Consider the following 21,184-nt stretch of genomic DNA (forward strand, 5'->3'; position numbering starts at 1 on the left):
TCAAAAAAAAAAAAAAAAAAAAAAGTCCACTATCATCACTGCTATTCAATGCAGTACTTGAAACATTAGCCAGATGATCAGGTAAGAGGCAGAAATAAAAGGATACATATGGGAAAGGAAGAAGTCAAATTATCATTATTTGTAGATGACGTGATCCCTTACATGGAAGACCCAGAAAATTCTATTATAGGCATCTCAGTTAAATAAAAATTAATATGCCAGCAGAAAGGGAGGGACTGGACTCTCAAAGAATTCAGTGAAAAGTGGAGGAATCAGAATTGTGGTTGGAGGCACATCTGAAGAAGACAGGCCTCCAGATTAAAAATCACAATAGCCAGATTTACATACTTCCCTAAAGAATGAATGGGAGTTTGAGCTTATACTATCTTGGTACCACCCTTTTAGGTTCGCCATAGAAACAGACCATCATCTCTCTCATCCACTAAGCCTAAACCTAAGACTAAGATTACTAAAACTTTAGATAAAGACAAGACTAAGACTATAGATTATCAACCAAGGTTAATGATGCCATCTGTATGCCCTTGCAGTGTGCCCCACTTCCCTATTGGATCAATATTAGCTAAGCGGCTATAATTGTAATCTTATTGGTTGATTATAGTTTGACCCATGTTGTACTCACCTTGTAACTTTGCCCTATAAAATATTCTTAGAGATGACCTCAGCAGCAACCCACTTGTGACCCCTCCTGTCTTTCTGGAGGTATTCCTATTCCCCAATAAATCTTTCCTACTCTTAACATCCTTTCTCCTTTGGAATTCACTCTCTGATTTCAGGGGACACAAACTCAGCACATCTCATATGTAGCAGGTTGGGAGTTATCTCCTATATCAGTTCAACCAAAGGATTCCTAATATTAACCAACTTCAGCAATGTGTCAGGATACAAAATCAACACCCAAAAAATCAAGAGCATTCCTGTGCACCAATAATGAACTCACCAAAAAAATAAATTAGGAAAACAATACCACTCACAATGGCATTAAGAAAAATTAAGCACATAGAATTTAACCTAACCAATTAAGTGAAAAACTTCTAGAACAAAAACTGCAATACCCTGAAAAAGGAAATTGAAGAGAACATCAGAGAAATAGACATCCCCTGTTCCTGGATAGGCAGAACCAATGTAAGCAAAATGGCCATACTACCAAAGCTGACAAATAGATTTAGTGTAATCTCAAACAAAATAACAACAACATTCCTAACAGAACAACAGAAAACAATCCTAAAATTTATATGGAACCAGAACAGATCTAGAATAGCAAAAGCAATCCTGGCTAACCAGAGCAAAGCAAGAGGCATCACAATCTTTGTACTTCAAATTATTTTACAAAGCTACAGTGATAAAAACAGCATGTTACTGGTGCAGAAACAGACATGTGGACCAGTGGAACAAAATAGTGAATAGAGAAACAACCCCAGACACATCCAGGTACCTGATCTTTCACAAGGGGGTCAAAAACATGTACTGAGGGGAATGTCTCTTTTGCAAATAGTGTGGGGAAAACTAACTACCTGCATGCAGATGATTGAAACCAGACCCAGATTTCCCACTCTGTATTTAAATAAAATCAAAATGGTTCAAAGATCTGAATATTAAAACAGGAACAACACTTAGCCTGCTAGAAGGTAAAATAGATAAAAATCTTGAAGTCATAGGTGTAGGCAAAAACTTTCTGAACAAAACCCCATTTGCAAAGAAATAACATCAAGAATCAATAAATGGGATTATATTAAATTTGAATTCTACACAGCAAAGGAGCAAAGAGTGAAGAGACAACCTACAGAATGGGAAAAAAATTTTGCTGACTACTCCTTGTACAGAAGATTAATATCTAGAATACATAAAGAACTCAAAAACATTAGGCCCTCCCAAATAAAAAATCTAATGAAAAATGAGCAACTGAAGTGAGTAGCTATTTTCAGATGATGAGGTGCAAGTGACCAATACAAACACAAAAAAATGCTCAACATCTTTGACCACTAGAGTAATGTAAATTAACACAAAATTTAGATTCCATCTTATTCCAGAAAGAATCACTACCATCAAGAAATAAAATAATGACAAATGATGGGGAGGCTTCAGGGAAAAAGGAACCCTTATACATTCTTGGTGGGATTGTAAACTAGTACAACTATTATGGAAATCAGTCTGGAGAGTCCTCAAAAAACTAAAACTAGAAATTCCATTCAACCCAACTATTCCCCTATAAGGTATCTTCCTTAAAGTGAAAGATATATTATAATGATACACACATACTCATGTTTATAGCAGCAGAATCCATAATAGCTAAATCTGGGAAGTGCTGTATGTTCATCAGCTGATGGCTGGAGAAAATGTGATATTTACACAATGAAGTACTGCTCTGCTATAAAGAAAGATGAATTTGAGTCATCTGTAGGAGAATGAATTTACCATTAATCCATAATGTCAAGTGAAATAAATTCGGCACAAAAGGTTAAATCTTTTATAATTTCTCTTATATGAGAACCCTAAAGTATAAATAAATTAAAGAGCAAAATAAAAGATAGATAATAGGAAACAGGAAGACAGATCTTTTAGAAATGGTAAGGGGACCAAGAGATGGAGGGCGAGGGAGGTGGGCAAGAGGATGTAAAAAAAACTAAGATGCTTATATGTACTGTACATGTACTGACTACTTATTATGAATGCATTCATCGTGTACTGCAAACATGTACTAAACAAAGGAATGTATTCTGTTGTTTGGGTAGAACACTGTTGCTATCAGTTAAGTCTATGTGTTTGAAGGTGTAATTTAATTCTGATATTTCTTTGTTGATTTTTTTTTGTTTGTTTAAGTTGATCTGTTTGTGATGGTGGGGTATTGAGGTCCCCCTCTTCAATTGTGTCGATGTTTATATGATCTTTTATGTTTAGCAGTGTTTGTTTTTTTGAAGTTGAATATGCCAGTGTTCAGTTCATGTATATTTATGATTATTTCTTTCTGTTAAATAGTCCCCTTCATTAGTATGTACCGATCAGCTTTGGTTTGAAGTTTACTTTGAAAATAGAATAGCTACTCTGCTTGTTTTGTGTTCCTGTTACATGGAATATTATTTTCCATACTTTTATTTTTTAGTCTATGAATTTCTTTTTAGAGTAAATGTTGTTTCTTTTATACAGCATACTGTTGGGTTTTGTTGTATGGTCAAATTTACCAGTCTGTTTCTTTTGACTGGGGAGTTGAGACTGTACACGTTGAGAGTTATTACTGAAAGGCCTGGACTGTCATTGCATCATTTTCCTGTTGCAGATTCCTTTTTATTCCCCATCTGCTTAGCTGCTCATCCTACCTGGTGTATTTATTTCATTAGATGTTTTGGCATTGTTGGCTTCATTGCTTTGTCTAGAATATCCTTGAGAATTCTTTTACAGTGCTGGTTTTGTGGCCATGAATATCTTAAGGGGCTCTTTGGTCATGGAAAGACCTCATTTCTCCATCAATTTTGAAATGAAGTTTTGTAGGATTTATCAGTCTAGGTTGAAAATTGTTTTCACCATTAAGTATGATGTTATAACTGTTGGGTTTTTGGAGATGCCCTTTATCTTGTTAAGAAAGTTCTCTTTTATTCATAGTTTGCTGAGACCTTTTTCTTTTAAAATCAGGAATGAATGTTAGATATTGTCAAATTGTTTTTTCCAGTACCTATTAAGATGATAATGTAGTTCCTTCTTTTTTAGTTTATTAATATTGTGGTTTACATTGATTGGTTTTTGAAAATTAAACCAATCTTGCATTCTGAGATAATTTCAATTTAGTGAATTTTTAATATACTGGATTCTATTTGTTGAAAATTTTAAAGATTTTTTTGCATCTCTGTTCCTAAGGGATATTCATTCGAATTTTTCTTTTATTCCAATGTCTCAATTTGTTTTTGTTTGTTTTTTGCATCAGTATAGTGTTGGCCTTATACAATGAGTTGGAAGCTATTCCCTCTTCTTCAATTTTCTGGAAGAAATTTGCACAGAATTCATCCCCCCTCCTCAGATATTTGGTAGAATCAACCAGTGAAGTCATCTGGTCCAGGATGATTTTTTAAAAAACTTCTTTAGTTATTGTAGGACTATTTAGGCTAACTATTCATTCTTGGGTGAGCTTTGATAATTTACATCTTTCAAGGAGTATGTATTTTTAAGTTGTTGAATTTATTGCCATAGAATTACTGTTAATATTTCCATATAATCTTTTTAAATATATGTAGATTCTATAAGTCATGTCCCTTCCTCTTTACTGATACTGGTGATTTGATTCCTCTTTCTCTCTATTTCTCTCTGTCTCCCTCTCCCTCTCTCCCTCCTTCCCTCCCTCTCTTTCTCCTTCTCCCTCCCCTCTCCCAGTCTCTCCCCACTCCTCTCTCCCTCTCTCTCTCTCTCTCTCTCTCTCTCCCTCTTCCTGATTAGCCTGCCTAGAGATTTATGAACTTTATCGACCCTTTTAAATGATCAGGTTTTGATGTCATCAAATTTTCTCTATTATTTTTCCACTTGCTATTTCAACTCTGATCTTTAGTATCTCCTTTATTCAGCTTACCGAGGGTTGAATTTGTTTTTGTTTCTAGATTAGGGTGGATGCTGAGGTCACTGATTTGAGACATTTCTTCTTGTAGAGGCTTTTAGAGCTATAATTTCACTTCAAGTTCAGCTTTAGTAGCTTACTTTGGTTCTCCTTTCCTGAACTGTGGCTGCAAATTCTCTCAAGTCAGCAAGTGGGTAAATCATAGGGTTTCACCTCATTTATTTCTTATATCTTGAGAATTATTGTTCTTTATCGCTGTATGTTCAGTGTTTTGAGAACTACTGCATCATATATGTAGTCTTTTAAAATCCTTTTTTGCCTGTTTTTTTTTTTTTTTTTTTTTTTTTTTTTTTTTTTTTTTTTTGGTGATACTGGGGATTGAATTCAGGACCTTGAGCTTGCGAGGCAGGTGCAGTGCCTCTGAGCTAAATCCTTGGCAAGTCTTTAAAAATTCTTTCAGATATCTGTAAATCTGGTCAGATTTATCCTTGTTAATTCGTCATATGTGGAAGTAGTTCTTATGATTTTTAAACAACTGTGCTCATTTATGGGCATGGTTTGATTACTCCGGAGTCTATTATTCAGTATATTTAGTCCAACAGAAAGAAGACTTGGCATTCTACTAACCGTGAGGCTATGTAGTATAGTAGTTAAGTCCTCAGACTTCATTTCTCCCTGTGGATTTCTGATCTAGTTTCCTATATAATTTGCTTATTTGTTTACCTTCTGTCCTTACCCCTCCCTATAAACACTTTGAAGGAAAGGATTTGTGTCTGTTTGGTTTCTGCTGAGGTTCACATGCTGGCTCTATCAGTTTTACTAGCTAGCCAGTATACTCAACCTCTCTGTGCTCAGGTTCATTATTTGAAAAGTGGAAATAGTAGATTGCCCTGAAGGTTGAATGTGTTAACACGTGTAAAACTCTAGAAACAGACCCTAGTATGTAGTAAGTCGTTGTTAGGAGTGTTACTGAATTGTTCTCACTAAAACCTGGACAGGGTAACAAGAGATGATAAATACAGGCTTAGCTTTTGCAGCTCAGTTACAAGCCAGTTGCATGTAAAACAGTGAGAAAGGGGGTGTATGTTGAAATGGACTTCTTAATGCAAATATTAGCTTATTACCAGATATAATAGCTATACTGTTTCCAATTAAAAGGAAATTTAGTTTCCTTAGTTTGCTTGGGCTTCCATTTAATAACACATATGCACACAGGCTTGGTGGCTTAAAAAACAGACATTTATTTTTCCCCTGGAGGTTCTAGAGGTTAGCTATCCAACATCCAGGTTCCAGGGTTGGTTCTGGTGAATGCTGTCTTCCTGGCCTGTAGATGGCCATCTTTTCACTATATCCTCACGAAGTCTTTCCTCTGTGCTTGCATGGATGGAGAGAGAACCTAGGCATCTCTTCCTCTTCTTACAACTCTTATTATAAGGGTTCCAGCCCTGTTGGCATAGGACCTAATCCTCAGAACTTCATTTAACCTTATTTTCCTCTTTACAGGCCCTGCCTCCAAATACAGCCACATGGAGGGTTATGGATCCAGTACGAATTTTGTGAGGACACAATTTAACCTATAATAAATATTGACTAATAAGTTACAAAAGGGCTCTGATGGCCCAGAGGGATATGGAATAAAATTGTAGTCTTTTTGAATCTGCTTCTTTATCTGAAAAGTGAGGATATTTGCAATCCTTATAGCCTGATGTGTTTTGGAATTCAGATCATTTTTATTTTAAAAAGAAAAAATGCAGCTCAGTGGCGCTATGCCTGCCTTGTAAATGCAAGGTCCTAAGTTCGATCCCTGGTACTGCAAAAACAAAAAACAAAAAACAAAACAAAACAAAAAAAACCAAAAAAGAAAAATGCATATACTCCAAAGTACATAATATATTACCTCCCTGCACAGCTCAGAGTGGTACCCTCTAATCAACACAGTTAAGCTATTTGACAGTAAAATGTAAAATGTTCAGCTTAATTGGATAAGTAGAGATTATTAAAATCCTGTGTTGGTTCAGGTCAGAATTATATGATTAGGGAATAATGTTTTAAGAACTTTATGTATTTTGGAATTACTGATATCCATTGTTAGAATGTTTTGGAGAGGAATACATTTGTAAAGTGCCTGACATATAATCCAAACTCAGTAAATTATTACTGGCAGCATCAGCCCGATTCTTCGTAGTTACTGTGGGACTACAAAAGTGAAGAGTCTGTTAAAGTATCCCTCAGTTTCCTTGGGCACTTAGGCCTAGAAGAACTGTAGATTATGTTTTAGTGAGGGATTGGTGGAAGTCAAGGGCCCAGGATGCCCACTGTCAGTGAGAAATGGGGGAAGAGAGGCTATGTTTAGAGTGGTGACAAATAGAGCCCTAGCTTGCACTGGTTCCCCAAAAGCTAGGAATGGTGAGAGACAGGTATTTCTCAAGGAGTTTAGAACATGTGCGATGGTGGAAAGAGCCTGAGATTTTGTAACAGGATAGCTGGTTGGATTCTGGCCTACATTTTACGGGCCTTGTGATCTGGAACAAGTGACTTAATCAGAGTTTAGATCTGTCAGTAAAATGAGGATTATGCGGAGATTCTGTCAACCTCTCAGGGCTGATGTGAAGTTCAAATGAGAGAATATAGGTGGAGACATTTTGTAACACTCGACAGCACTGTCTTGTAAACTTACTTTTTTCCTTGCCTTTTTGGCAGAAGGGTCCCAGGTTCTCTATGAAGGGAAAAGAGTAAGTAGTTTGAAGGCAGTAGTTTGAATTCCAAAGGAACCTCCTCCTCATTTCCTGCCAAACTAGAATTTCAGCTAGAGGCGGGGAGGGGAATTCTGTCACTGAAGGCAGTTGGTGCACACGCGTGTGTCGCTATCACGAGGGATGAACCTTTGAAAATGAAATAAAATGAATAAAAGAAATATAAATTTCTGACATTGGCTTCTCTTCCTTGACACCTAGCTCATCTCTTGCAATATATCTGTCCTTCCTTCTACTGTTGCTTTCATTTATGTAAATTAATGAAATTCACCTTATACAAATTAAATAAGAATAGAAATATTTGGAAAATAGTGAATGCTTGTTGCTCTGTACACTGATGATGCGATCTTGGCTTCTGCTAACCTGGGATGATATTTTTTCTACTTGTTGCTATGCCATCAGTTGTTTTACTTTAATCTGAAGGCTGCCTCACATGTTCACCTTTGCTCTAGTAAGCCCTTGAAAATGAGCCTAGTGTTTCCAGAGACACTGGCTTAATGACTTCCATGCCCCAGGCAAGCCAGCCTAGTGCAGCAGCAGGAGTTGGGGCTTGTCATCCATCCTCAGACTTGACTTTGCATTCCAGCCCTACTACCTGATAACTCTGTGACACAAAAACGTTGTCATCTCTCTTAACTTCATCTTCCTAATATGGGAAACAAGAAGACTGCCTACCTCTTAGGATGAATGGTGTAATAGTTCTAAATAGTTTAGAACTGTGCTCAGTGGAGGAAGTTATGTTTATTATTGAAAAACTTTGGAATTTGACTCCAGTTCATAGTCTACTAGCTCTGAGAACGTAAGCAAGTCCCTTGTCATTTCTGAGCTCTTGTCCCGTCTTATGTGACAGAGAATAACAGAAATACCAATCTATGAGGTTCTGAAATTTAAAGACAATTACAAATAAAGCTCTGGAATATAATGGAAACTGGATGTTTGTAATTCCAGATGTTCAGTGGTTTAGTTGGCAGCTAGGAGGGTCTGGGTTTAAATCCTGACCTGCTATTTAGCCTTTTTAAACCTTTTTGAACTACACTCACCCCACCAGTAAAATGGATAACATCTTCCTTGCATAGTTTTTTGATGGTTAGAGAAAATGTCTAGGAAAATCTAGCACTTTAGTAAAACTGCTCAATAGATGCTACAATTATTATAATTTACAGTCTTAATAATTTGTGTCTCTGATTTCCTAATTATGATTCTTAGTTTACTGAAAAATACTCAATATCTGACAGGCATGATTAAACATTAGTTATTATCTTTTCAAACCTATGGAAAAAAATGAGTTCTTTTTTTTTCTGTTCTGGTGCCAGGGATCTAACTCAGGACCTTGGGCTTGCAAGGCAGGCATGGTGCCACTGAGCTAAATCCCCAGCCCAAAAATGAGCTCTTGATATTTACTTCAAGGAAGCAATGAGACTGGACAGATGTCTGTGGGTCTCTGAAAGCACAGTAGGAAGGCAATTCAAAATCCTTCCTGCCCAGAATTTCGCTCTCATCCTCACACCTAGGAAAGATCTAAATAACCCCAGTCTCTCAGCCTGCCAGCGAACTGAGCTGAGTTTATATATAGAGTATAAACTTTAGAACAGTAACTCTTATTTTTTTCCCCTTAGAATATGGTTTGGACCATGTTACCAATGCCAAAAAGTTAATTGTATATAACCCAGAAAGTAAGGGACTAGAGACATTTAGTTGGTCTAGGTAAGTCAAACCTAATTTTAAAAAAATTTGGTCCGATTAGATCAAACTGAGCTTTAACGGGAAAAGCTGAATAATTTTCCAAATTTTCTTCCCTCATGTATATTCATTTTAAATATACACTTACTAATTTAAATGTGCAATGTTTTCTGACTTTCAGCTTTGAGGGCCAGCTTGCCTGGAGAAGTTATAGAGGCTTTGAATGATAGTCTCTTGGGATATAAAGAAAAGACAATTCCCTTATTTCCAATGATGCATTTTATCAGTGAAATGATTATAAAGTAATAATTAGTAAGTCATTTGAGAAAAAATGCAATCAGTTGAAGAACTTCAGTTTCATGGCACATACTGCAACTTGAATAATTTTAAACCATGGATATCTAGTCAGTGCTCAGCTCAGCTCAATCTATAGCCTCCAAACACTGAGTGTATTAATTTCCTAGGGCAGCTGTGACAACAAGACACAAAGTAGGTGCCATAAAATGACAAAATTTATTGTCTTAGTTCTGGAGGCCAGAAATCTTGATATCCAAGTGTCAGCAGGCCATGTTCCCTCCGAAGGCACTGAGGAAAGATTGATTCTATGTCTCTATCCTGGCTTCTGGTGGCCACAGCTATTCATTGGATCCACTTACCCCAACTTCATGTGCTCTTCCCCACATGTCTTCATGTCATCTTCCTTCTGTGTGTGTCTGTTTCTGTGCCCAAACTTTCCCCTTTTCTGGTCTTTGTTTTTGGTACCGGAGATTGAACTTGGGTCCTTGTGCTTTCGAGGCAGGCTGCCGAACCACTGAGCTAAATCCCCTGCTAACTTTCCCCTTTTCTAAAGACACAGGTCATATGGGGTTAGGGCCTACCCTAAGGACTATTTTAACTTGACTTCACCTTATTTACCAAAAAGGTCTCATGCTGAGGTACTGGTGCTTAAGACTTCATCATGTATTGGGAGATACAATTCAACCCATAACAGTGAATTCTGACTTTCTTGTCCAAGAAAGCTCATGAATTTTTCAGTGTTTACTTTACCCACAGCCAAGAAACTCACTGGTATTCTTCTTTTCCTTTTCATCATCTCTGAAAGGCACGGGACACTTACATATTCCAATGGCTATGGTTCTTCCAAAACTAAGAATGTTCCTGATGTGTTGTACTTTTTAATTTTGTTTTTTATAATCTATAGAGTGCTGCAACCTGCACAGCATAGGGTCCGAAGCTGGGGAGAGCAGTGGGAGATGAAGAAAATCTAAAAATACCAAGAAGAAGGAAACCTACCAAAATTATGCTTTATAGCTGGGACCAGGTGGGACCATAGCTGGTGAGCTGATGTCCAGTGTGCTCTTTATTTGTAGTGTAGGACCAACAAGAGAGAAGGCAGGGTAACTAGTTCCACATGGCCCACGCAGCCTAGGCTGAACGTGATTATCTCATGATTCTGGCATACACAGAAAGGGAAAAAGGAAGAAGGATAGATAACGTAACTGTCTCCTGGGGCTGTGCCATCCAGGGTCTACAGTCTTGGTCAAACAGACTGTGTCTTGTGACTATCCGGTGTTGGAGGAGAAAGGGAGAAGGGATCAGGTGAAGGACCATCTTTAGGCTCGGCCTGCAGCAATAGAGGAGAGACTGAACATTTATACTGTGCTATTTACTTAAATGGTAATGTAATATATTTAAAGGAATCAAATTGTTAAAAAATTTAAAAATGAAATGTATTTATTTTTGAGACAGGGTCTCACTATATATGGTTCAGGCTGTCCCTAAACTCACTGTGTAGCCCAGGCTGGCCTCAAACTCTCGGCGATCCTGCCTCAGCCTCTGGAATGCTGGGATTACAAGTATGCACTAGCATGTCTCGCTTCAAAATGAGATTTTTTTGTGAAGTAAAGAACTGAGAGTTTAGTTGTATGTATGCACGATTTAAGACTTACAGAGTTGGCAAACACAGAAGCTAAGTAAAAAAAAAGTCTTGACAAAGTGTATACCTACCTGCAGCTAATAGAGAGTCAGAAATATAGTAAAGTTTCCCGTGGGAGCGGGTTTTATATTGAAGCTTGTAGGTAGGAAGAGAAGTACTCATTGCTAGAGATGTTGAGGAAAGTCAGTCTAAAAAGTGAAAAGTGATGCAAAACTTCAGAAAGTAGAATGGGACAATTAGTGGACGTTACTCCATAAATGCTTATGAAGTATTGACTCTCTGCCTTTGTTCTCTGCACTTGGTTTATATCATGAACAAAATGCTACCCCGTGTGTGTTTGTGTGTGAAAACATATGCAGTGAGGAAAAATAATATAAATAAGTAAATGACATAGCATGTTGGAAGGTGATAAATGCTTCTGAAAAGGAAAATAATATATGATATAGAAAAGAGGACTCAGAACTAGAGGGAAGGAGGTTGCAGTATTACATGTACATTCAGGGCAGGACTCACTGAGAAGGGAACAGCTAAGCAAAGACTGGAGAGATGAGGGAAGCAGGTGGCTCTCTGGGGGCAGAGTAGTGTAGGAAGAGAGAAACACCAGTTCAAAGAGCCTGAGACATTTAAGGAGCAGGCAGGTGTCAGCAAGGGGGAAAAGTAGGAAATGAGGCTGTTAGGAGGACTTCTGTTTGTAACTGATGGAAATGAGTAGTCATTATAGTTCTGTTTAAAGATAACAATGGCATGGAATCACTGATGTTTACAGGGGATTGGTTCTCTAGGAAGCAGAGACAGGAGCAGAGGGGCCATTTTGGAAGCCATTGGGCATCTCAGGTGAGAAGGAATACACCTTGAGTAGGGTGGTGGCTGTAAAAGTGAGAAAGGAACGGATTGGATTCTGGATACATTGTTCTCTTGGTGGTGTTCTTATAGCCAATAGCTTTTTCCTAGTGGAGTAAATGGGGAGTATAAGAGTCAAGTATAACACTAAGGTTTTTGTCTTGAGCAGCTGTTGGGTGGAGGTGTTATCAGCCAAGAACTGAGGTCTATAGGGGCAGAATGTTTGTGCAATGGACGTAGACAGAAATCAGGAGTTCAGTTTGCAGTGTGCTAGCGTGAGACATCTATTAGACATCCAGTTGAAGACTTCTTTTTTTGTTTTTTTTTTCAAAACTTTCTCACTTTTATTTAAGATTTTTGACTGTGAAGAATTTGTAAAATGTCATTAAATTCTATTTGCTATACAATAACCATCTCTTTCCGAATAGGGTATACATTCCGTAGTGCAGTAACCATTTGAATATGTAAAATAGTTCTAATTCTTACTCTAAGATTTGGACAAAGTACAAAACATCTTGCAATAAAACTGACAATGTAGTTTAAATAGCTTATCAGATTTCCAAAATACCTCCTGAAAGAAACCACAGGGGTCATAAATAGACAGAGCTAGGAAGGAACATCACAGCACCCGAAGATACGGACCTCCTCCACGTCAGACCGCCACCACTTAATGGCAATGACTTTGATACAAAGAAAACACAGTATGCTCTTCAGAACGAATGAAATGAGACCCCTCCTGAAGCCTTGAAGAGCTTTTCAGAGAACATAAACTTAAAACGGGTAAAGACCATTTACAGATATGTTAAAGGATTCCCCTACATGACAGTACCCTCCTCAATGATAAATACAAATCAAATACAAACACACTTGCAAAACTGATCCTCTCGCATGTTTCTTTGTTACCACACTCGGCTGCTAGTGGCGTTTGGATACAGAGGTTTAACCTGGGCCAATCTGGATAAGCCAAGGCGAAGACTGACCGGGGACTTGGCGGTGGCCATGCCTCCCAGGGGGCTGCTGTTATGGCTGCTACTTCCGGATGCCGATGGAGGGACCCACTTCCGTCTCTTGATTTTAGCCGAAGGTCTGTGGATCTGTAAGGGGCGCCTCCTGGCCTCTGAAGAAGAAACCTGCTTTGGTGAGGACTGGGATTCTGATTTGACTGTAGCTGGAGAAGAGTCTCCTGCACTCACCAAAGCATTACATTTGGATTTAGATTTCTTCTCTTTTTTTTCTACTGGGGATTTTACCTTCACTTTTTTCTTTTTATTTTCTTTTACTCTACTTTTTTGCACAGTGAAGTCTTCCTCATTATCTTTACTCTCATCAACATCAGAGTCATTTTCAGAAGCTTCACTGCTTGAATCGCCTGGCCGGTGTCATCAGCACTGTTGCCATCACTGCCCTCTGAGTCCTCCTCTGCTGAGCTTTAGATGAGGCTTTTCTTTTCCCTTGAACACGCTGGGCAACACCTTCCTCGGAAATCTGGTCCAAATCTAAATAATCCGCAGCTATGCTGCAATTAGAGATATGCAGAGACTTGTTCATTATTTCTGTTTTATTCTTGCCATATTTTTCAACTCTTTTATCTTGAGACCTCTGCACATCATTGGTGACCACTGGACGGTCCCTCACTGACAAAGCTAGAGCAGCTTCTAAGCCTCTCTGGAAGATCTTGACATCGAAAGTCATCTTTTGCTAGGGGTTTTCTCTTGCAGTAAGGATGTCTTCTTTCTGCACATTCTTCAAGTTAGGTTTTGGGGTGTCTTGTTTTAACTCTTTCGGTGCCATTCTGGATTTGTTGCTTAAAGGTACAGATGCAGAAATAAAATCATCATTGCTTTTGGAATCCTCAAACTGTGAGTAATTGACTGGTGTCTTATTTCTCACAGGCTGCACCATGGCCCCTGTCAAGGGTGTGAATCTGCAGCTCTCCCAGTTGAAGATTTTCAATAGGTAGTTGGTAGAAATTTAGAGTTTGGAGCTGAAATTGTAAATTTGGGAGCTGCTGGCATATATAGCTTGGATGTGCTCTCCAAAGGAGTGAGTGATGACAGAGAAGAAAACCAAGAGCTCAGTCCTAAAACCTTCTAGCATGAAGCGGAGAAGAAAGGAACGGAAACTGAGTAAGATTAACTAGTGAAGTAGAAAGAAAAACAATGGATTTATCTGGTTGTAGGAGAGGTTTAATAGGCTACAGGTATCGGACAAGGGATAAATATATAAAAGGGTGGAAAATCAAGCACAGAACCTAAATTTCTTAGATACTGAAACTGAGGTATAATTTGATAGAAGACTTGTTTGAGCTGGGTGTGGCCTGTAATCCTCGCACTCTGGTGGCTGACGGAGGATTGCTGTGAGTCTGAGGCCAGCCTGGGCCACACAGTGTTAGGGACCTGATGACGCCATCACAGGCTGCATTTTCCTGGTGCTTCTTGGCTCTTAAAATGACCTCATGCCCTTACCTTTAGTTTCCCTCCCCGCAAGGCCACAGCGGTCCAGAGAAGTTAAAACCTGTTAAAGTTCTGCAGGACTGAATCCATAAAAGGCAACGTGGCCTGTGATAGGTTAAAAGTAGCCCACTCTTCATAAATAAGCAATAACCCAGCCCAAAACCAATGAAAGGACTTTCCTTTCTTTGTTCTTTTCTTCTTCTTCTTTCTCTCTCTGCTTTCTCTGCACTCTCTCTGCTCTCTAGCTCTACTCCCACTCCTTGAATAAAATCTCCAGTCGGACCTCTCAGTGTGTGTGGCCTAGTTGTTGAGTGTTGCTGTTACCTTTCACATAGTGTGTTCAAGACCAGCTTGAACTACATATTAAGACCCTCTCTCTCTCTCTCTCTTTTTTTTTTTCCTTTGGTACCAGGGATCAAACTCAGGACCTTGTACTTGTGAGGCAGGTGGCAGAAATACTGAGCTAAATCCCCAGCTCAGTAAGATCCTATCTCAAAAAAACAAAACAAAACAAAAACCTAGTCACTTGGTTCAATCAATTTTGGGAGCTTCTGAGAATATTTTTCTAATATGCAAGATTTAGGATATATACCTTATTCTATCATGGAATTTGGTATGAGGGACTGTTTCATTCTGAGTTGTTCAAAATAACAAACATGACCTGTGGGAATCATGAGTATTAGTTGTAAGTATTGTTAACTTTAGTAACTCCATATTTGTTAAATTTCTCCAGTTTAGAAGGTGGTGCATTTCCTTTGTGGAATTCCTGAAAGTTGCAGTTTCTTGTCTCTGACCTTCAGACGTGTGGTCGTCTGGGTTACTACTACCCATGGTGGTTGTTTTTGTTGAGCCTGTTTGCTCTTTCCTGTGTGAACTTTCATTTACTATGGTAACCCCATCCCATAATAGTTTGTGTGTTTTTTTTTTTTTTTTTTGCTTTAAAAGTCTGATGCTTGCCTGCAATAAATGTCGCCTTGATCAGACTCTTGTCTTGGCGTCCTTCCTTTCTCTCTGCCCCATCTCCACCCCGCTGCTCTTTCAGGTTTGAGGCACTGCTGGACAGTGCTCTGCGTCACCGGCTCGCGACAATGACCAATGGTAGATTTTAAAGAAGCTTTCATATAGAGAGCCACATGTAGATCAGCATTATTCTCTAAAAGGCTTGATAAGGAAGGGGTTATAGGTGCACAATGGTAGTCTTAAGGATACTTTCCTGAATGCTGATGCTGGCCTCATGCTCTTTATTACTTTTTTTTTTTTTTTGGTACCGGGGATCGAACTTGGGACCTTGAACTTGTGAGGCAGGCAGTGACCACTGAGAATCCTGGCCCATGCTGTTTAGTTTTTGCTATGGTAATCTGTGTTGCTTGTTGATCTTTGATCCATTAAAGGCTTGGGTTTTCTTCTTGCAACATGACTTATGAAATTAGAAAATATTCGATTTTAAAAGGTGACAGAACTAATACCTTTTGAAACTTAAGTGTGTTATAAGAATACACTAGAAATGAAGATGTGGAAATTCAACAACATTTCATGGTGAAATGAAAATTGGAGGCTGTGTTTTGCTACCTCCCAAGACACACAGTCCCTAGGTATATCTTCCCCTGCTTGGAAAAATGCTTGAGCAGTGTACAGAATTTTTATTGATTGTTGCTTGTGGCTGTTGGGTAATTGGTGTTTCAAAGAAATACTAAGTGTTGGCATTTAATAGCTTTTGAAACATACTTTAAGACATTTTGGGATTCCTTTTTCTTTGTTGCTTTTTAAATCTAGACTCTCAAGCTTTTTCAGAGCTGCAGCAGGAAATTTAGATTTAACCTCAAGAGTCAATGTTTTGTCTTGTGTCTCCTCTAATACAACACAGATGTGAGGATGGCTATATTTTACTTGAACACTTACTGAATCTCTGCCCTATTCCCCTTCTCTTTTTAATGGGAAACAGTCTAACTCCAGTGTTCATTAAACTCAGAGAATAGAAGTTATAATCTTGAGTATGTACATGGAGAGAGGTTATATTTAGGTTATTTACTTAAATTACAAGCACTTAAATTGAAGGAATAACTGTCCCTCTGAGAAAAAGACATGGAAAAACAAAGGAAAATATGAAAGATGAAAAAGTCGACCTCCTAAACGGTCTTATTTTACCTACTATGAGTGTCAGTTCATTACTTGGACAGCCTGTAGTATGGGTGGGATGTCACTTCTTAATGTTGACATTCTAAATTGACAGTGCCTCTGCTTTATAAAGGTTAGTTCATCTTTGAATTTCAGTATTTCAGAGGATGTCACAAATCATCTGAATAATTCCGTAACTTTTACATTGCCCAGTTTCGACTCTTCGCTGCTTATACCCTTTCAAGGTTGTCTGGTCAGAAGAGGATCTAATCTGTGGTATAAAACAAAACAAAGCAATTTAGCAGTTCCTTTGCCATACTGCTACATTTGCCTATCAGTACTTAATCAACCATATGAAAAAATGTTTAGGTCTGTGGCAATTTTATTTGAGGAAAAAAAATCCACTACAGAGAATAGATGCACAATGCAAACCTACTTCTATTGTTTATGCATTGTTTCTTCCTGGCTTAGTGACCTGACTTGCTTCAATTAACCTAAACAAATGTGTCACAAATTATATTTGTACCCCATTTAGAGTTAGTTGATTGCAGGCATCTCTGTTTATTTCTGTTACTGAGGAAAATATGCACATAGCTATGTCCTCAGACCAATTACTGATTTGTTTACTTTGACAGGTACAATTAATCATGCAATAGTCAGAGCTGTCCAAAGAAGGAGTGGCGGCCTCTCGTGGGATGTGGTGAATTGTGGGTCAGTGCATCCAGGGGACTGGTGTGCCTGTGGTATGGACCCACGTGACTGCATGGCAGAGATTTTATAGAGATTCAGGCACTGAATGGCTGGTTGGTCTGTTTGACTTCCAACAGCCCCTCGTCACTTCTAGGTGCTCAGTTGGTGGACTTCATTCCTTTCACGAGGGACAGTGTCTGGAGAGACTGATTATTAAAATCAGCAGTCTGAAGTCCTATTCAAATCTGGTCTGCTGTGCACCAGTGGCCCTGCTAATTATGATATCTGTGTTCTTGGCCATGGTATATAGAATCAGCACTCTGTAGGAGGAACAATTTAAAAATATTTATTGGTTTGGTGTTGATATTTTCTTTGAAATTTAAAATTTTTATCAAGTGCTCATTAGGAATTCTGGGCATCTTGTTTGAAAAAACTCAAATAACCTGTGTTAACTAGTGCTTCTAAAGTAACATATATAGACTGTAATAACAACACCAATGATTGTTAGTGGTTCTACTGCTGCAGGCAGCAGTTTAGTGTAGCTAGTAAAGAAGTGTATTATTTTATAATAAGACAGTAAAATATTTCTACTGTTTTTATCTTGGTATAACTTGTCATTGTAGAATTATAAAAATCTTTATTAAATGTGTAGCTTTTTTCTCCTGCCTGCCACATAAACGTCTTTACATAATCTTGCCCTTACTTAAACTGTACAGTGATTGCATGTAGTAGGTAAACCTAGAAAAGTAGAAAAGAAGGTACTAGATGAGTGAAACTGATTTGCAATGTGGTATACTTTTCAATTTCTTTGATTCTTTGGGAAAAGACACCGGACCTCATAAGATTCTGCTTGACATAGGTTCTGTGTCTGATGAGAGACATTTTTTCCTAAGTGGGACCATTTCTCCAGCTCAGCCAGGGACATTAGATAAAGAAAGAACAGTGAAAAAACTTAAAGGCAACATTAGACCTTCTCACACACTTTCCTCCTCTGTGTTATGGGCTTGGTCCTTGTGCAGTATGGGTGGGAGGAGATCAGAGGTACGAGTGGAAAGAGCAGAGAGGTGGAGAATCCTGGGTGTGCTCACCAGTGAAGGTCTTGATGTTTTGTCTAGATCGTATTTAACTTAAATACTCCTGCTTGGCAAAGATGAAAACCTTTTAGACTTTGATAAGCACATCACTAAAATGTCTCCTAACATACATTTTAATATATTTCTTTGTAGGGCTTATCTGAAGGAAACCCTGAGAAGGATCTTATAAGGCTTTACTCCCTTTGGTGCCTCCAGAATTCTTGTTTTCTCAGTTTGTGGCCTTACCTCATGTGACATATTCATCAAGCAACCAAGAGGGTTTATATTTGTCACTGTTCTTGTCTTCTCCAGTGTGACTAAAGATCTCCAGGCCTCAGTAGTGTCATTTCCCTGGCAAAGGCTCTTCCAAAGTGGGTGTGTGATTCCTTAAACCAAGCTTGCTTTGATAAATCCAGGTAGTTTCTATATTGTATATTTAATAGCTCTCTAGCTTTTGAAAAGACATATCAAGCCTTTAGGGGCTGAAGATGGCTGAAGTTATCTCAGAATGGCTTGTGCTTTGAGAATCTTATGTAAAGGCTTAGATTTTATGTAGGTTGGTATATTGAACTAAAGACATAGGGATTTATAGACTGAGATGATTAGACATTTACAGTTACTTATGGAGGATCTAGCAAAATATGCTCTGAATTTGGCAACATTAATATTTTATTTTATAATTAGCTTATCATGGTATAAATGACAGATTTTAATTGGTTCGGCAGTATAGGAGATGATATGCTTTATATTTCAACAGCCCCATCAAAAAGAACGCTATGTGTGATGGCCACCATGGATGACCTTGTGTTTGGTAAGCTGTCAAACTTGGGTGGCCCTGGGGAAGTTCAGTATTGTTGGAGGACACCTGTAGTTCGGACTGGTTCGTGTCCAAACCACTGCACCTGGCAAAGATGTTGCTAGGCATTCCAAAGACGGAGATTCACAGGGTCAAGGAAGGGGAAGGACTGGACTTGCACTGCGGAGCAGAGAGCCATGGGAGATTAAAGAACAGCATCCAGGCCTAACCAAGTGGGAAACCAGGCCACATGAGAAGTAAGCAAGAGCAGAGAAGAGACTGAGCATGAAGCCACAGCAAGGTATCTGAGGACGCTAGGCTGAGCAAGTGGCTATTCAAGGGCAAGCGGGCGGCAGAACTGTAAAGGGCCCTGGGAAAGGTAGAAAAACTTGACTAGACGGAACACTACATGTAACTAGCTTGCTTACTTTGAAATGAAAATATCTTAAGGCAAATACACTGTGCAAAAGATCAAAGCACTGGCTGATTGGGGTTGTAGGTCTCATGGCTCCGGCTTTGGGAGGCTGTGCGCCAGGAAAAGTGCCTAGTGCATTCCTACAGAAACTGGGGATACTGGGTCCCACCATACTCTACCTAATAAAATAAAATAAATGCCAAACTTCATGACAGGAGTCGAGAAGTGTCACAAGGGTAAGTGCTAAAGGAGAGGTAAGAAACTGGTCCTTTGCGACTGGTTTGAAGCTCTATAATCTGGTACTTACAGATGTAGTGATTTCACATCCCCTTTGCATGCTTGTACTATTGGCCCACAAAATAGTGCATTAAAGCAGTCTGTTTCTTAATATGGTGTGATCCATTAAATAGCAGAAATTAACAGTGAAGCGGACAGGGCCGTCGTAGCGGAGTAAGTCATTAGACAGTCTTGTGGTTTTTAGTTTCATTTTCATAAATGATAATCTGCTCATTTTCATTGGTGATACAAAGAAGCTATTGAAGTAGAGGGATATTTTCAAAGCCAAATCAACAAAACATTAAGGAATAGTAGTTGAAATTGTTTCCAAATCAGAGAAAGTCATATTTCTCTATAAATTTCTCATTTTGGTTCCCTTTTATATTTTTTTGTGGAGAGCAAGTTGTGGTTGTCATGGCAATTCATTTTCTTACACAAAGCTCCGCTACTTGGATTTCTGTTATTTGTAACACATAGCAAGAAAAGATCTCTGTTCAGAGCTAAATATTTCCTTCGAAATGATATCTGACCAGAAGAGCTCGCTTCACCTCTACCTCATTGCCGTGATACTTTCTGATCTCTGGCTTGTAGCCTTGTGAATGGAGGGTATGAGCTGCGTGTGAGTCCTGGCACCCACAGTATTTTCTTTTGCCTTTGCTAGGTCGAGGTCCTTGAAGATTTCCTTCACGTCTATATCCAGTTGGTCTCTGCTTAAATACAAGAAATATTGGCTGGATCTTCTTTTCTTCCTTCATCTTTAAAATTTTTCTTTCTTTTGCTTTTAGACTTTTTTCCCATGCAGTTTTCACATGTTGTTTGGACCTCCCTATTCAGCTAAAAATTCTCTTTGAAGCTGACAATGATGTAATTCTTGTCAAATCCTTTAGATTCTCAGAATTTACCATTTCTGGCTTTCCTGTGTCTTTGATACTGTTCACTAGCCTTTGTTCCTTGAATCTGTTTTCTACTTTTTCTCTTTTGTTCTTTCTTCCATCTTCTTAGCAACATCGGCGATGCCATGCTAAACTACTTTTCAGAACCTTGCGTGATTCTGGTCTTGGAGTGGGCCTTGCCCAACGTCTCTCATTCCAAAACGTACCCCTTCCCCCCTGGGTTCTCCCTCCATGTTTCGTCTTCCCTTACTTGGTGTATTTACTCATGTTTGAGATGCTTCTCGTCACTACAAAGGGATAACCTTCAAATCCACGCCAAGGTTTCTGACCACTCATCTCCACTGCAGTTTAATATTTCCAAATGTTTATAAGATATCACCAATTTCAGTACCCACTGTCCAACCCCGGGTTCAGTTTCCCTCCTTGTTTCAACCTGGCTGTTTACAACTACGTGAAGTGCCACTCTGCTGCTGGTTAGACTGCTGTATCTGCTCCATTCTGTCTGCTCTGATATCACTCCCTATATCAATGCGGGAAAGACCCACTGTACACCAGTGAAAGAATAGCGGTGGAAAGGCAAATAATAGTAATTTAGTGTCAGATGAAGATGGCTTAATTCAGAATACTCCGTGAAAGGCACTTAGGGACCTCCAAGTTCTCAGGATCTCAGTTTGAGAATTACTGGTTTAATAAGTCTTTTTGTAACTTA

At 38.7% G+C, this 21,184-nt stretch overlaps 1 long non-coding RNA gene and 1 pseudogene across 1 annotated transcript in view; one reads left to right on the forward strand and one right to left on the reverse strand.

The window, feature by feature from the left end:
* LOC104871952 overlaps positions 1-6,119 on the forward strand; it is a 48,395-nt gene extending 42,276 nt beyond the window's left edge. Inside the window, exon 3 of the long non-coding RNA XR_783012.1 lies at positions 6,059-6,119. This is a non-coding gene — a long non-coding RNA (uncharacterized LOC104871952). The remainder of the gene's footprint in view (positions 1-6,058) is intronic.
* Positions 6,120-12,663: 6,544 nt separating this feature from the next.
* Positions 12,664-13,666, reverse strand: LOC104871950 (annotated as a pseudogene).
* Between the last annotated feature and the right edge of the window lie 7,518 nt (positions 13,667-21,184).

This window comes from Fukomys damarensis, unplaced genomic scaffold, assembly GCF_012274545.1.
Source record: "Fukomys damarensis isolate Sample0158 unplaced genomic scaffold, DMR_v1.0_HiC HiC_scaffold_30, whole genome shotgun sequence".
NCBI lineage: Eukaryota > Metazoa > Chordata > Mammalia > Rodentia > Bathyergidae > Fukomys > Fukomys damarensis.